This window comes from Terrapene carolina, unplaced genomic scaffold (assembly GCF_002925995.2).
Source record: "Terrapene carolina triunguis isolate 2854851 unplaced genomic scaffold, T_m_triunguis-2.0 Scaffold752, whole genome shotgun sequence".
In the NCBI taxonomy this organism is placed as follows: Eukaryota; Metazoa; Chordata; order Testudines; family Emydidae; genus Terrapene; species Terrapene triunguis.
Window position 1 is genome coordinate 626,474 of NW_020665103.1, and position 17,800 is coordinate 644,273.

At 54.4% G+C, this 17,800-nt stretch overlaps 1 long non-coding RNA gene across 1 annotated transcript; it reads right to left on the reverse strand.

Moving 5' to 3' along the window:
- Window positions 1-13,115: 13,115 nt before the first annotated feature.
- Window positions 13,116-17,386, reverse strand: LOC112118977. The gene is made up of 3 exons (XR_002909080.3): window positions 17,335-17,386; window positions 14,284-14,406; window positions 13,116-13,190 (listed from the first exon to the last, which is right to left on the reverse strand). It is a non-coding gene; the product is annotated as an uncharacterized LOC112118977 (long non-coding RNA).
- Window positions 17,387-17,800: the final 414 nt, after the last annotated feature.

Sequence of the window (17,800 nt, forward strand, 5' to 3'; positions counted from 1 at the left end):
CATCAACGCCAACGAAGGCTCCTACATAGTAATCTATGCTGTCTCCAGCTTCAACCTGGAGAACGCCAGCTTCATCGGCTGGGAGCAGCTGCTGCAGGTGGTGAGGATGATAGTGCCAGAGGCACCGGAAGAGGCCGTCTTGGCCGTGGCACAGCGGTACAGCCAGGAGGGGCAGGGGCAGGGTGAAGCACGGTACCGATGGGCCATGGATCAAATCCTTGGTGACTACTTCGTTGTGTGTCCGGTAGCCGAGATGGCTGGGCGAGAGGTAGAGACCGGCAGTCCTGTGTATGCCTACGACTTCGCCCACCGCAGCAGCGGCTTGTCTACCCCTGAATGGACGGGGGTGCCGCACGGCTCTGAGCTGCCCTACCTGTTCGGGACCCTGGCGTCTGTGGGAGGAGCCAACTACACACACACGGAGGCCGAGGTGGGGCTGAGCCGCAGGGTGATGCGGTACTGGGCGGAGTTCACCAGAAGCGGGTAAGGGAATCCCCCAGAATCCTCTTGTGCCCCTGAGCCAGACCATGAGAGCAGCTGTAAGTCTTTGGCCAGGTGTCCACAACATGCAGGAAGACCGGGCTCAATGCCATGGTGAAGAAGGGTCCCTTTGAAAAATAGATAATCTCTTTGGTTGAAGCCCCTGACCTAGAGCTGAGTTTACTTCAGGGAGGTAAAATCTGAGCCCCTTGGTTCCAGGTTAGGGATAATTCCCTTCTTCCCTCACCAGGATGTCGGTGATCCCATGAACACACCCATCCTCATTCAAGGAAACATGTTTTTTAGCTAGTAGCCAATGATCTCAAAGCTCTGCCTGCCCTTTCCCACCCCGGCCACACAAACTCAGGGGATGTCTATGCTACAAACACTATACAGGCCTGGCTACGTCAGCTCATCATGTCAGTACCGCCTGCAGCAGCACAAGGGGTTGCTCCATCACCTGCCCAAAAATCAGGAGCTACATTGACAAAAAGCATCTTTCCATCAACATAACTACAGCTACCCTAGGGGTTAGATCAGATCAGCAATGGCAGTCAGGTGCGTGGTTTTTTCACATCTCTGACATAACTGCGGCACTGTAACTTTTAAGCGTACACCGTGGGATAGATAAGAAGACATCCTCCCTTGCACTAAAAATAAGCAAGCAAAACCTCAAACAAATGGCTTCAACGTTCCCCATTGTAGTCCTAACCATGCATCTTGGAACCATTGATTCTCAGATTAGGGAAGTGAAGGCAGTTGGGAACATTTAAAAAATAATACCCCATACATGGCAAAAAGGAAAGGTTGATAGTAATGAATATAAATCAGACATTAGGAATTGTAGAAATCTGATAAGGGAAGCAAAGAGACACATGGAGAAATCTATGGCCAGCAGAGTTGGGGACAATAAGGAGTTATTTGAATATATTAGGAACAAAAAGAATCCTGACAATGGGATTGGTCCATTCATTATTAGGTGGAAACGGCAGAATTATCAATAGTAATATAGAAAAGGTAGACGTGATCAATAAATAATTCTGTTCTGTATTTGGGGAAAAACCAGATGATCTAGTCTTATTGCATGGGGATGATAACACTCTTTCTATTCCACTAGAGGCTTGGGAGGATGTTAAACAGAGGCCACTAAACTTAGACATTTCTAAATCAGCAGGGCCAGATAACTTACACCCACGTGTTTTAAAAGAGCTGGGTGAGGAGCTTGCTGGCCTGTCTACATTGATTTTCAGTACATCTTGGCGCAGCGGGAAAGTTCCACAAGATTGGATGATAGCAAATGTTGGGCCCATTTATAAAAAGGGTAAATGGGATGAACTGGGTAAGCATAGGGCTGTAGTAAAATGGCAGCCAACTCAGGGCAGCTTGTGGCAACAATTTCATTGAGCACAGTGGGAGATGGTGGCCATTTTTGGTTAGGGCAGCATGTGACATCATCCTATTTGAAAGGACACATGAGAGGGGCCATCTTAAGTGAGGGCAAATGGTGGCTTCAGACTGCTTTCCAGTTTAGACCCTCCTATCTGTGCTCCCATGATCACTAACACTGCAGTGTCCTTCTCTGTCACCCTGACCCATATTGTTCAGATCGCCACACTGCCCCTTCCTATGTCTGTCAGCCCATGTTCCCTGAGGGAAGCCTGGCTTCAGTCCCATTGGAAACAGTGGGAAACAGTGGCCATCTTTCCTAGGGGCAGTCTCTCTTTAGAAAGGGCTGTAGGCCAATGGCAGCCATCATGACTCATGGCAGCCTGTGGCGTCAATGTCATCAAGATCAATGGGAGGTAGCCGCCATCTTTATAAAGGGCAACCTGTAGCGTCACTCCATATAAGGAGAACAAGTGGAAGCAGCCATCTTAACTGAGGGCAGCCTCTGGCTTCACTCTCATTGGGAACAATAGGGGATGGCAGCCATTTTGGAAAGGGGCCAAACTTTGCAAATTGGCTCCTAATGACCCCTGCCTACAGGAGACAGACTCTGGCCAGAGCACATTCCCGTCCCTGCCAAGCCCGGGTACCAACTGTGTGTGCTCCGTTGAATTTCTCCCTAGGATTCCCACAGGGGTGGGGAGCAAGAGAGAGCAGTGGCCCCTCTACAACCCCATAAAACAGAACTTCTTCCGCATCGGACTAGAGTCATCTGAGGTTGTGGAGATGCCCCTCAAGCAACGCTGCAGCATCTTGGCATCACTGCTTGAAGAGAAGCCGAACCCCACAGGTGAGCATCAGTGGGGTGAGAGACAGCAACCCTAGAGTGGAAAGGCCCCATGTCCCCTTCCCTCTGAGCCAGGCAATCCCCCCACCCCTGGGGCTGGATAGGAGCTGGGGGTACCACTGGGACCCCGGAACACATTCCCATCTCCATGGGATTTTCTGGCCTCCTAGAGATGCCCCATTCTCCTGCCTGGGGTAGATCTCGCATCCCCTGGGAACTCCAGAACCCATCTGCTGTGGGAAGCCACAGGTTCTGACCCATCTTCACTTGCTTGGCCCCTCCGGGAGGACAATGACACCCGTGTTTCCTGTATCAGCCCAACCCCATGTGTCCCCATTCCAGGGGAGAAGGCTTGAGCTCAGAGGGGGATTCCCAGCAGGGTGAGTGGGGGTGGAGGGATGGATCCAATGACAAAGGGGGCTGGGGGCAGGTGGCCCGTAATGGCATGGAAGAGAAAGGCAGCAATGAAGCAGAGAAATACAGCTGGCTCTGGGGAGTGGTGTGGCCGCTGTGTAACTGTGTAGCACAGGGAGCGAAGGAGAATCCAATATCCACTGGGACTCCTGTGTGCCAGGGGCCTCTTCTGGGAGGCAGAACAGACCCTTGCACATTGGACACCGGGGTTCACAGTTGCTGGGAGACACGGGAACTCCACAGCATCCCCTACTGCAACAATGTAGCACTGGGGGGGGGGGAGCACTGACTGTGTGGGGACAGTCCCCTTCTGAGCCCCCCATGCCACTCTCTGCAGCATAGCGCTCCTAGTGCAGGGGGATTAGCACTGACTGTAGGGGGCGAGTGTCCCATACAGAGCCCATGCAGCACCTCTCCCCTCCCATTTGCAAGTAGACCAAACCCTGCATAGTCTGAGCTCATCCCCGCTGCTGTTAACCCCAATCGCTGTGTGTCCTGCAGGAGCAGACCCAGGACGTGCCCAGCCCGGGGCGCTGTGAATGAAGAGTTGAGCAATTACAATCCCCTGACGGGGGGAACCCTCCTTGCAGACAAGAGCATCCAGTTCCTGTTAGCGCCTGTCGATTCATTAACGAGGATCCTGCTAATAACCCCCCTGGGAATCCACGGATTGACCCTCCCTCTGCAATTCCTCCACCTCCAGTGCATTAAAGCATATTCAGGGGATGGATCACTTGATGATTCCCTGTTCTGTTTATTCCCTCTGGGGCACCTGGCATTGGCCACTGTCAGAAGACAGGACACTGGGCTAGATGAACCTTTGGTCTGACCCAGTGTGGCCATTCTTATGTTTAATCTGGAGACAGAACCCTGGGGTGTGAGGTTGATTAGCTGCTCCTGAGCAGGGAGGACAGTGTGTGTGTGTGTGTGTGTGTGTGTGTGTGTTCTTTGTGAGAGTGCTTTGTATATATATGCAGGGGCGGAAGTTGTGAAGCTTTGTGCTGGGGAACTCACCCAGTAGGCTCTATCCCTTGGCCCTGAGGCAGAGATCCCCTCCCACCCCCCCATCCTGGGAGTTAACACGGTCCTGTGCAATGCAGGTGCTGTTAACCTGTAGTACTCCTTGCTGCAAGATATTGCCCTTAAGGCTCATGCTTCTGCCCTCTCACACATGCTGTGGCTGATTCATGCTTTCCACCGCACTCCCAGGTGAGCCCCCAGTCCCACTCTGTGCCCTTGGTTGGCCTGGCCTGCTCCCAGCTGTTCCTGGCTTTGCTGAGGGTAGCACTGCTGAATGGGATGTGCTGAGGCTGAGGGAGGGCATCTGGAATGTACTTGTCCCAGGCAAGCGGATGGGAGAGATCTGGGGTACTATCCCCTCCAGGGCATCGCTGACCCCAATGGCACCAGGGGGCGCTGTGCTGCAGGGAGTGGGGTGGGAGGCTCAGTAGGGGGCACTCTCCCATTGCTGTCAGTACTGACCCCAATGGCACCAGGGGGCACTGTGCTGCAGGGACTCAGTAGGGGGCGCTCTCCCCTTGCAGTCAGTACTGACCCCAATGGCACCAGGGGGCGCTGGGATGCAGGGAGCGCTACAGTAAACATCACCAAGAAGCAATGGCCAGACTCAAGCCCCCTGAGGGCCTTTATTCAGCGCAGAGAGGCGAGGAGTTGATGGGTGGACTGATCCCCTCCCCTCTTAGGGTGGGGAGACCTGAACCTCCTTCTTGTGGGGGTCGTACCACACCAGCAGGATCGGGTGGGTGTTTCCCATCCTGAACTCCACCCAGCACCCGTCGCTCTGCAAGATGAGCCTGCCGCCCCGCCACATCCAGCCGAGATGCATGCAGGGTTCCTGGCATCTCTTCAGCAGCTCCATGGCCCGGCTGAAGCAGGCAGCCAGCCCCTTCGTCACCAGCCCCTTCTCCTCCAGCTCGTTCTTCTTCCTCAGCACATCGGCCTGGCTCAGGTCTTCGCTGCAATCAACCACGTCTTCCATGGGGCGCTCTCCCCGGGGGCTGCGGCGTCTCGGGCGGGGGCCGGGCGTCCTCTGCTGAGTTCGGCTCTGGTGATCAATTTGCTCCTAGGTTCTGGGGCCAGATCAGCTGTTCGATCCCCTCCCCCTAGGTGACAAGGTGGGAAATATATGGGTTTTGGCTCCCATAGGCCCATCCAGCCCAGCATCCTGGTCCCATGCCACCCTAGATCAATGGGCCCATCAATCTGGTATCACCCCTCCTCCCTGCCACTCTGGATCAAACCCATAGGCCCATCTAGCCTGGTATCCTGCCTCCCAAATCATGCCCATCTAGCCCGGTACTCCCCCCCTCCTTTTTGCCCCGATCAGAACCAGGGGGACATCCACCCCCACCCCCCCTCACACCACCCTGATAGCCTCCCCATCACCATCCTGGGTCAGACCCATAGGCCCATCTAGCCCGGTATCCCACCTCCCTAGATCAGACCAATTGACCCATCTAGCAACCGATGGAAAGCCAAGCTCCCAACAGAGCCGATGCCTGCTAGCCAGAGGGTGATGCTAGACATGCAGGGCCAGTTTGCTGCCTTGTGTACATTGCCGCCTCCCTCTGCAGCCTCGGGGGCGGGTCACTCGCAGGTTTAAACCCGTGTCAGTGGTGGATTCTCTGCCACTTGAAGCCTGTCAGTCATGATTTGAGGATGCCAGGAACTGAGCCAAAGATTAGGGTCTATCACAGGAGTGGGTGGGGGAGGTTCTGTGGCCTGCGATGGGCAGGAGGTCAGACTAGATGATCAGGACCCAGGCTGTGGCCCCACCCCTGCTCCACGCTTGGGCCTGTGTCCTGGAGGTTGGGCCGGTGCTCAGGCCGGCCCGTAGCCTGGGGGTCAGAGTGGCTGGGGGGTCAGGTGGAAGGGACAGGGACAGGGCCTAGCCTCCCCAAAATGGGGGTTCACATGCTGCCCGTGCCTTCTGACCTTAAAGTCTATGAGTCCAAGGTCAGTGGATCCGGGGCAATTTACTCCCATGGGGGATCTGTCCCGTAGCCTTTACGCAGTCGGTGATAGAGAAATTGAGAGGAGTCAGGCGGGAGGCAGCTGAAGAGGTGCAAAGTCAGATGATGCGTCCCATTCCCCCAACAGCTCTGGTCCCTCTGTGACGCTCAGCTGGGCTCCTCGCCCGTGGATGCCAGCTCCTTCCCCCATACCCTAGTCCAGTCTCCCCAAGGCTGGGATGCCAGCTTATCTGCCTCACGTACACAGCTCCCAGTTACTATTAACTTTCAGCTCCCAAGGACTTTGTCCTTGGCTCCGGTGCAAGCAGGATGGAGCAACACCCCCTCCACACACACACACACACAGATCTTTAGTATCAGAGGGGTAGCCGTGTTAGTCTGGATCTGTAAAAAGCAACAGAGGGTCCTGTGGCACCTTTAAGACTAACCAATACATCTGTTAGTCTTGAAGGTGCCACAGGACCCTCTGTTGCTTTACACAGGTCTGTGTCGCTTTCCCCTGAAACTGTCAACTGAGCATGAGAAACTGCGTTTCTCTCTCTCTCTCTGTCACACACACACACACAGTGGATAAACAGGATTGTTCCCATGCTCCAGAAGGGGAAACTGTGGCACAGAGCAGGGAGAACCCTGTACCCCTCCCAGAGCTGGGGCTAGAACCCAGGAGTCCTAGCTCTCAACCCCCACTGCTCTAACCCACTCGCCTTCCAGAGCTGGAGACAGAACCCAGGAGTCCTGGCTTCCAGTCCCCTCCCGCTCTAACCACTAGACCCCACTCCCCTCCCAGAGCTGGGCACAGAAGCCAGGAGTCCTGGTTCCCAGCCCTCACTAGTCCAACCCAGGAGAGAATATTTACTCCTTCTCATTATTTACTCCTTCTCCTAACACAAGAACTTGGGGTCACCCAATGAAATTAATAGGCAGCAGGCTTAAAACAAATAAAAGAAAGTATTTCTTCACACAATGCACAGTCAACCTGTGGAACTCCTTGCCAGGGGATGTTGTGAAGGACAAGACTATAACAGGGTTCAAAAAAGAGCAAGATAAATTCATGGAGGATAGATCCATCAATGGCTATTGGCCAGGATGGGCAGGGATGGTGTCCCTAGCCTCTGTTTGCCAGAAGCTGGGAATGGGCGACGGGATGGATCACTTGATGATTCCCTGTTCTGTTCATTCCCTCGGGGGCACCTGGCATTGGCCACTGTTGGAAGACAGGATACTGGGCTAGATGGACCTTTGGTCTGACCCAGTCTGGCTGTTCTTATCTTCTTATGTCCTTACTCACTCCTGAACCACAGCTCAATACTATCCCAGTGCTAAGATCCCCCCACTCTCCACAGCTCTATTAATGCTGTTTTATCCCGATCGACAGCCCACTGCTATCCCTGCCCTGGGCTCCCCACACAACTCTTCTGGTGCTATTTAATAAATAACTTTTAAGGTTAAGCTGGTTGCTTCCCTCTCTCTCTCTTGCTGAATTTTACTCTTTTGTGTTTTTAGCTTCCCCATTTACTCTGCAGCAACGCTTCTTTTACCTAAGCTAAAGCTCCCTGCAGCGCCCAAAAATACTGTGGGGTTTGCTCATCAAGTGGGTTAATACCAGTCCAATTGTGTTGTGAGAGTGGGGACAGGGACGTGCTGAACCTGTGGCATACGAGAGTGGCAGCTTGAAAGTGCTGCTTGGCCCAACCCACTGAGTCCAGGGGCATATATGGGGGGGGGGCAGCTTGACAGTGCTGATTGACCCGGTGCGCTCAGACTTGCTCTGTTTTGTGTGTGTGTGCGTGTGTGTCTGTTCTCATCTGATTCTGGGGCTGGAGGAACCCAGCCCTGGGGAATGTAGGTCCTGCAGGATAGCTCTATTGGGAGGGGACTTGCAGAAGGGAGAAGTAAAGCTCCATATGAACACACAAGTCTCACAAGCAGTACATTGATAGAATTCCGTGCTTTAATTAACCAGTATCCTCTGCTTCCCCGGCACTCTCCTCACCTGGGATTTCTGGTTTTTAATGTCTGGGATGGTTTCCCCTCCCTCCAGGATTGCTGTTGCACAAATTTCAGAGGCACCTATCGGCTGCAACCAATATCAGCACGAGATGATCCCTGCCCTGAAAACCCTACAGTCTAAATGGACGCAGGCAGGTTCATTCTCCCCATTTTACAGACACATACCGACTTGGGCAAGGTCACCCCAGTGGTGGATTACTGCACGGGCCCACGGGGCCGCAGGCAATTCGGGGCCCCGGGAAAAATCTCTCCCCTAGCCGCTGTGGCCCCGTGGCTGGAGGAGCTCATTCCGCACTGCGGCCCCAGGGCCACGGCGGGGGCACAGAGCTTCTCCAGTGTGGAAGCTGCGGGGGAGGGGGGGGCGCGGAAAGGAGTGAGTGGAAGAGGCAGAATGGGGTGTGACCATGGGCGGGGCCACAGGTGGAAGGAGCAGAATGGGGTGGGCCCTGCAGGTAGAAGGGGCGAGGCTGTGGGCGGGGCTGCAAGCAGAAGGAACGGAATGGGGGCGTGACCACAGGTGGAAGGGAAGGGGCCACACTTCTGGCCTTCCTTCTGCCTCAGAGCAGCCCTCCGAGTGCGTCTCTGCAGTGGAGCCTGATTCTTCACCCTGGGAGGGGAAGGGAGCGGATCTGAAATGCTCGGCGGAACAAGGAGAAAGGAGCGAGATCTGGGTTGCAGGGTGTTTATTCTGCCATGGTGCTAGGAGGCGCAGGTCAGAAGCCCCAGCACGAGGTTCCCATGCGGTGTTCCCGCACGGTGCCGGTGTGGGGGTCATACCAGACCAGCATCGTCTGCTCGATCTGGTCAGCGCGGAGCTCCAGCCACTTCCCGTCACTCTGCAGGACGAGCCGGATGTTGGTCCAGGGCTCCACAGGCCGCTTCTGTACCATTTCCATCGCCCGGCTGAAGCAGGCGGCCAGCCCCTCTGTCATGTGCCACAGCCTCTCGGCCCTGTTCTTCAGTTGCAGCAGCTCCAGCGCGTTCAGGCCCTTGGTGCACACCCTGGCCACTGTGCCGCTCCCCTCTGGGAGAGCTTCCTCGCGCTGCATGAGTGGGTGTGGTGGGGGCAGCGCCTCCTGCAGGGGGAGAGCGTGAAGAGCAGGAGCTGAGGACACGCCGAGGGTCTGACCCCCACCCAGCATGGGATCAACCACACATGACCTGGCCTCTGTGATTGCACACAGCGCCCCCAGCTGGTGCTCCTCACTCTGCGCCTGCAATGGATTTGCCCTCCAGGGGGCAGAGGTGAGTTTGGTCGCCAGGGTCTGTCCAGTCCCAAATCCCTCCCCGGCCGCCCCACCTGCACTGGGCTCCCATGAATGGTGGCTCCACTCCTGGCAGCATCTGGGGCTGTTCTCCCCGGGGATCAGGTCACCGTGTTGTTCTCCAGTACACGAACCAGAGAGAGAAAGAGAGATGCAGAAACAGAGAATGTACCAGAGACCCCGTCCCCTATGCCCCCCTGCCAGACCTGTGGATTGCCCCCAAGAGTCCTGACTTCCAACCTCTCTCCCGCAATTTTAAGCACTAGACCCCACTCCTCTCCCAGAGCTGGGGCTAGAACCCAGGTGTCCTGGCTCCCAGCCCCTCCCCCCTGCTCTGACCACTAGACCCAGTGCTAGGGGCACCCACCTGCAGCACTCAGCTGACTTGGGGTTGGCTCATGCACATGGATGCCAGCTCCTTCCCCAGGGCCTGGGGAGAGCCCACATCGGTCACCCTACCCCAGCCCCAAGGGGCTGGGACACCAATTTATCTGGCTCCATTTCATCCAGCTCGGACCCCTCTCCCCAGCTGCGGTTGACCTGGGACTCCCAGCTGGCTGACTCTGGGGCCTTGAGCAGAGCAGGGGAGATGGTTACAAGGTTCTGTGACTCCGTTTTGTTTAAGGGAAGGGAAAGGCGCTGCTGTCTCTGTAAACAGAAGTTGGGGCTGGAGCTGTGGGGAGAGGTCAGAAGGTCACTCCTCTAATCTAAGGGTTGGCCCTAGTGGTTGGCTTATGAGGCTGGGAGTCCAGACTCCTGGGTTCTATCCCTGGCTCTGGGAGGGAAGTGGGGTCTAGTGGGTTAAAGCGGTGGGGCTAAGAGCCAGGACTCCTGGGTTCTATCCCTAGCTCTGGGAGGGAAGTGGGGTCTAATGGGTTAAAGCAGGGGGGGGGGCTAAGAGCCAGGACTCCTGGGTTCTATCCCCAGATAGAGGTGGGGTGTAGTGGGTTAGAGCAGGGGGAATTACATTCCATTGCTATTGGTTCTTTCACTATAGCACATTCCCTCTCACACCCATTTTTCTTCGCAGCACGCGCGCCTCTCTTCCAATCTCACCCCTTCCTCACTGCCCCTCCCTGCCTCCCATCTCAAGCGGTAATGGAAAAGCTAGAAGCTCATTGGACGACTGGGAAACAATGGGATCCCCCTTTTCGGGCTGCTCAAGCACCCAGGCCCGCATATGACATCTCAAATATCACCTAAAGCTCGGGAATGGAGACCTCACCTCAGGCTCTGTGGAACTGTCCACGACAAGGGGACATCTGCTCCGAGTAGGAAATGGGGCTTCCTCGGGGGGCTGGTCCCAGACTGTGGAACGAGCTCTCCCAGGAAGTAAGGTCCATCCCAAACCACACCCCCTTCTGTGCCAGGGGCCAGGTGCATTTCTTTGACCTGCCTTCTCTGCCGTACACATATAGCAAGATGTGTATTTAAAGGGAGGGTGCGCCCCTCTTAGTCAGTGATGACTCCAATGCCCCAAGGCACTGCGGGGGGCACTGTGCTGCAGGGAGTGGGGTGGGATGCGCAGTAAGGGGCACTTGCCCCTCAAAGTCAGTGCTAACCCCAATTCCCTAGACCAGTGCTGGGGGCACTGAGCTGCAGGTGGTAGGAGGCTCAGTAGGGGGCACTCTCCCCTCACACTCAGTGCTGACCACAAAACCCTAGAACAGTGCTAGGGGATGGTGGGCTGCATGGAGAAGGGGCCCTCTCCCCTTGTGACAGACTGTACCCCTGTATTCACCCCGTGCACACTATTATAATAATCTTTGTACAAAGTATGCTTTGTGAGGTATCATTTGAAAACTCATAATTTGCTGGACATTATTGTTGTGGTAAAATAGGCGTGGCAACACCATATAAGAACCTAAGAATGGCATACTGGGTCAGACTAAAGGTCCATCTAGCCCAGTATCCTGTCTTCCAACAGTGGCCAATGCCAGGTGCCCCAGAGGGAATGAACAGAACAGAGAATCATCCAGTGATCCATCCACTATCTCCCATTCCCAACTTCTGGCAAACAGAGGCTAGGGACACCATCCCTGCCCATCCTGGCTAATAGCCATTGATGAACCCATCCTCCATGAACTTATCTAGTTCTTTTTTGAACCCTGTTATTGTCTTGTCCTTCACAACAACCTCTGGCAGAGTTCCACAGGTTGACTGTGCATTGTGTGAAAAAAATACTTCCTTTTGTTTGTTTTAAACTTGCTGCCTATTCATTTCATTTGGTGACTCCTGGTTCTTTTGTTATGAGGAGTAAATAACACTTCCTAATTTACTTCCTCTACACCAGTCCTGATTTTATAGATCCCAATCATATCCCCCCTTAGTCGTCTCTTATATATGAAATTATAAGACACCCCTGTATGGTTTTGTTAACACATGTTCCAAACCACAGCCCTGCCGAGACAGAGGTTGGAAAACAGGTCTGCCCTAAACAAAGGGACGTGTGCGCTGCTTAATTTGCATTTAAGCAGCAAACAGAGTTATGAAGCAGGAATGGGTAGAAAAGGAACCACAAGCAGATGAGAAAGAACAGCAGAAAACATCCTTTCTTGGTCACTCTCTGTCTCCTATATCTCAGCTGGAAATGTTTTCTAAGAGGGGGCCGACGCTATGAAAATGAGGGCCAAACACCCCAAGGCGCCCCTCCTCCTTCCTCTCTCTCTCTCTCTGTCCATTGATTCACTACACCGGAAGGAACAAAGGAAGCACCCATAGAACATAGACCTAAGAAGTTTGGCCAATAAGACTGTTGAGAGCAGGTGGTGAGAAAAACTTTGCTTCAAATTTAACAACGTTTGTTAAGTGAGGCATTTAGTTGAGTTTTAGCTGCATTTTTCTTGTAACCCTTTCTGACTCCTATGCCTCATGACTTCTACTCACGTAAAATCTCTCTCTTTGTAGTTAATAAACTTGTTGCATTGTTTTATCTAATCCAGCTTGGTGGAATTGATGGACTTTATATAAACTTGTATTGTCCAGGAGAGAGCTGGGCAGTACCGGACATACATTTCTGGGGGGAAATCTAAGGCTAAGGGTGTGTTGGGGTCACCCTGCAGTACAACCCAGGCTGGTCAGAGCCAGAATGTAACCCGAGTGTGTCTGGCAGGCTGCAGTTACACACACACATTCAGGGTGTGGCTTGCAGGCTGTTTGTGAGCAGCCTAGGTGGGGCTCCTTCAGTAAGGCATTGTACGGCACCCAAGGGTTCAGAGCAAGGGTGCCATAGCTGCTCATTAGTCTGGATTGTACCCTGGGTATATCACACCCATCACTGTCGATGCTGACTCCAGGGGGGCTGGGGGCGCTGTGCTGCAGGGAGCCCTACAATAAATACCACCCAGAAGCCGATTCCAGTTGGGAGGTGCCACGGGCATTTATTTAGGGCCAGCGAGGAGAGGGACCATCCAGCGTGATTGCTTCCCAACCTAGGACGGGAGGGAGACTTCAACCTCCTTTTTGTGCCGGTTGTACCACACCAACAGGTGCTTGCTGGCGTTTCCTGTGCGGAACTCCAGCCAGCACCCGTCTCCCTGGACGATGACCCTGGCGTCCTTCCAGAGCCAGTACTTCTTGGGGTCCTGCTGGGCCACCAGATCTATAGCCTGGCTGAGGCAGGCAGCTAAACCCTCTGTCATCAGCCCCTTCTCCTCCAACTCATTCTTCTTCCTGAGGACGTCTATGGGGGTCACTTCCTCTCCGCATTCAACGGTGAATTCCATGTTGAGGTCAAAGGTTCCTTTACAGCGGGCACAGATATTCCCCGACCGCCCGGTTGGAGGCTGCCAAGAACTGAAATAAATCGATGCATTGTGTGTGGGGAAATCACCATGGATTAAGGGAGGGGGGGTGGAGTCCTACTGTGCTGCAGCATCTCAGCTTTCATGCAAAAGAAAAAAGTTCGTTTCTAGCCTTCGCGGCAGCCAAGAAAACATCCCAAACGTGGAGTCGGTGTAACTGACGCAGTGATGCCTGAGTCTGCAGACAGCCTGGGTCAGTCGCTCCGAGAGGCTGCCGCCTTCACCACGGTGGAATGTTGACTCTGAACCCTAGTGACCACCCTTCAAATGTCAGCTTTGCCGCTGGTGATCAAAGCATGTAAGAACAGAGAGGAACTAGCGTTGTCTGACGATCCACACTTCCCTCTGCAAGCAGCAGTTTGTGCTGGTGTTGTGCATGGGTGAGGTTTTGGTTGTGGGTGGAGCCTGGGAAATACCACTACCCATTTGTGGGGAGAAAGGGTGTGAAGGGACAGCACCTTGATAAGGAATCCTATTATCCTCCTATTTCTTGTATTCTCTATACCTGCAACACTGCCTACAGACCCCACCCAAGAGGGAGGGCTTATTTGACTAAGCACTGTACATGCATAGAGTGTATATCTCTAACTATTAGAACCCAATGCAGTCCCAGAGCTGGAGATAGAACCCAGGAATTCTGACTCCCAGCCCTCCCCCCCCCCCACGCGCTAACCAATGGATACCACTCGCCTCCCAGAGCTGGGGATAAAACCCAGGAGTCCTGACTCCCAGTCCCCCCTGCTTTAACCAATAGACCTCACTCCCCTCCCAGAGCCAGGAAGAAAACACACACACACACACAACCTTTCCCCAGCCTCACAGCTCAGTGTTGCCTGGTGTTATCTGTACCCAGTTACTGGGGCGGGAAGCAGGGTGACTCTTGGAAATCCCACGGTTGGGGTGGGAAGATCGTACAGCAGAGGAAGAGAGAAAGGCTGGGGGGTGGAGGGCAGACGGGATGGGAACGTGGAAATTCTCACATTTGGGGGTGAAGGAGGAAAGGTAACTTTCTCAGGGGAGTTGGGAGGGGGCCGGAGAGATGCGGGATGGGGGGGGGGGGGGGACAGGGTACAAGCCCCACCTACCAGCTCCTTTGCTGCCGGGAAACCTCCGCACGAAGCCACGAAGAAAAGGCGTCTGTTGCGCTGTCTGCTTAGCCTGTGGTTTTCTGCCAGTGACGCAGCACCTGTGACTGGCCGGGGCAGGCCCTGGAACATGTGGATGGGGTGATGTTTAGCCAGACGCCATTGAGTAACTGGGCAGGGCGCGGAGCCAGACGATAAGGGTAAAACTGATCTGGGCGGGAGCCAGAACTTTTCTCGGGGCCCCCAGAAACGAAAGGCCAGCCCAGCCCCCTGTTGTCCGCTCCATGTGCCAGGGGCATTCGTTGACCTGCCTTCTCTAATAATAGCACAGTGCAATATGTAGATCAGTGGGAAGGGGGTGTGTGCTCCTGGAGCTCCATTCCTCCACCGCCCCCAACTCTATCTATTTCCCTGCTGTTCACCCAGATCTTCCCCCAGTGTCACCCTTATTCCCCCCTCCCCATTTTCCAGCATCCCCCCACTCTCACCCCAATGCTAGAGGCTCACTGTGCCCCATCCCCCCTCGCGCCCCATGCCACGGGCTCCGTCTGCCCCCATCCCCCCCTTGTGCCCCATGCCACGGGCTCCGTCTGCCCCCATCCCCCCTCACCTCCATGCCACGGGCTCTGTGTGCCCTGCCATCGCCCCTCCCCCCAATGCCCAGGGATCTGTCTGCCTTGCATGCTTCATACCAGGGTCCCGCACTTTCCCCCCACCAGGGGTGCTATGTACTGCACTCCCCCTCATCCCATAGCAGGGTACCCCATTATCCCCTGCATGCCAGAGGCTGAGTGAACTCCTGCTTTGCTGCCACACCCATTTGTCTGGATGATAAATCATTCAGGGTGCCAACATGTTTATCTCCACTGGGAGGCTGGGCAAGGGTGTGTTTAAGCTGGACGGCGTTGGCTGTTTGCTCTGGCACAGGTGCCTGATGCTGGGGCTGTGTTAAACCTGGGCGCGGCAGAATTCGATGTTTCATTTTTAAATTTTTGAATTTTGATAGGGAAAAAAAGGGTTTTATTTTTTAACCCACTCTTCCCAATTTTGACGGATTTTAATTTAAGTTCCTGCAGGGTGTCAGTGGCCAGGACAACCCCTACCCCAAACGCGGGAGAGGCCACCCCGCTGCTGAGTTGCCCCCCTCCTCGCAGGCCTGGCCCGGGGGGGGGGGTGGCACTCTGTACCTCAAAGCAGCACCCTGGAACCCCCATATTCACTCCTGTCATAGAATTCTGTCCTATTTCATACAAAGCATGTCATGTAAGATAGTGATTCTCAACCAGGGGCTCTTCCAGGGGTTACAGCAACTCATCTGGATATTTGCTGAGTTTTACAAGCGGCTAAATATAAAGCACCAGCAAAGTCAGTACAAATGAAAATTTCGGACAGACCATGACTTGTTTATACGGCTCTATATGCTACACACTGAAAGGGGAGTACAATATTTACCTTCCAATTGCATGATTTTATAAATATATGGTAACAATGAGAAAAGCAGCAATTTTTCAGTAATAGTGGCCGTGACACGGCTGTATTTTTGTCTTCTTTAGAAAGAAAGTTGTTTTTAAGTGAGGTGAAACTTGGGGGTAGGCAAGACGCATTAGCCTCCTGAAAAGGGTACAGCCTATGAACCAGTAGAATGTAACTTAAACAGTTGCTAATGTTTTCTTGGAAATGCTAGCATACCTCAAGTTTTTCCTTCTTTCACTGTTAATTCTGAGAATAAATATTTTATATAACATTTTCTTTTCAATTTCCCCCAAATTTCCAATTCTCCCACATGTCAGGAAAAAAAACGGATCCCCTCCTACTTTGTCCCAGATGTTTCCAGGTTTTTTTCTCCCAGACCCTCACATCTCTAATCTCAGCTTTCATTCAGAACAAAAAGAAAGTGTCTAGCCCTTATGATTGCGAAGAAAACCTCCCAAATGTGTCCTCTGTGTATGTCTGCCTGAGTTTGTCCAGAACCTGAGTCTATTGATCTGAGAGGGAGAGGTGCTTTCTCAGGTGTAACTTATGCAGTAGCTTCTGCCTGAGTCTGCCGAGAGTCTGAGCCAAATGCTCTGACAGCGGGAAATTGCCCACTGTATCTCTATAGGGCATTAACTGCCTGGGGCAGGGGTGCTGTGTGTGGCAGGAGAGGAAGAGCACAGCTGGGCCAACCCCTACCCAAGCAGGAACACCCCAGCTGCTGGGTTTAGTACTGGGGGAGAGGGGGCTCCTGTCACCCCTGTGGTGCAGAAGGGGGGCCTTGTACCACTGCACAAGGGAAGTTGGGGGCTAGTTCTCTCTCTCAGTCGGGGCCAGCTCAAGGTTTTTTGCCGCCCCAAGCAAAAAAAAATTTGGCTGCCCCCCACCCCAGCCCTGGGCTCTTCCCCCCCCGCACCAGTGCCCTCCCCTACACCCCTTGACGCCCCAGCCCTGGACTCTCTCTTCCCCCCCTCACCCGAACCCCCTGCTGCCCCAGCCCTGAGCTTCCCCCCCCCCAAACATGACCTCCTTGTTCACCACAGCTATCCCCAGTCCAGCCTGTGCGACTCAGGCTGCCATGAGCGCCATCTAGTGACTTCAGCCAGAACTGCAGCGTCACTTCCAGCTCAGCCTGAAAGCCTCAGCTGACAGGGAACATCTTGGTTCAGGGCCGGCTCCCGGCTTTTTGTGCCCCAAGAAAAAAAAGGGGGGGGCTGGAGTGCCCCCCCCGGAAAGTGCTGCCCCAAGCACATGCTTGGAGCGCTGGTGCCTAGAGCCGGCCCTGCTCTCAGTCCCACTTCAACTGGGTGCAGGGCCAGTGGGAAGGATGCTGGGAATGACCCTGGGGCTGGAGCAGGGAGGGTCCTGCAGTGGGGGAAGAGAGACAGAAGGGGGCACAGGAAGAGGAGACAGGGACAGAGGGGGCAGGATCCAGACCAGGGGAGGAGGTGGGAGAGGGGAAATCCCCACATCTGGGGGAGAAGGAGGAAAGGTATTTTTCTTAGTGGGAGGAGAGGATAGGAGAGAAGCAGGGGGGGGGGGGGGGGGGGGTTAGGGGGTACGAACTCCCAGACCTACCAGCTCCGCCGCTGCTCCTGGGTCCCTGCTATGCAGCCTAGCAGCAAGGAGAGAAGAGGTTGGCTTTTCCCTCTGCTTAGCTTTCGATTTCCTTTCCTCCCTGTGACGTGCCGCCCAAATGGGGAACTGAGGGGCAGAGATGCAGCCAGACTTTCTAAGCGTGACAAACCAATTAGACAGGGTGAGCCAGACCCCCTTAGGAGACTCACCTCCTCTTCTAAAGGGACTCCTGGGTTCTCTCCCCAGCTCTGGGAGGGGAGTGGTGTGGGTCTGGTGTTTAGAAGCAGGGGAGGGCTGGGATTCAGGACTCCTGGGTTCTATCCCCAGAGCTGGGAAAGGAGTGGGGTCTAGTGATCAGAGCGGAGGGGAGCCAGGACTCCTGGGTTCTATTCCTATTTCTGGGAGGCTGTTTATCCCACACTGGGGGAGGATGTGTTGGGGATGGGGACCAGATCTGGGTGAGTGG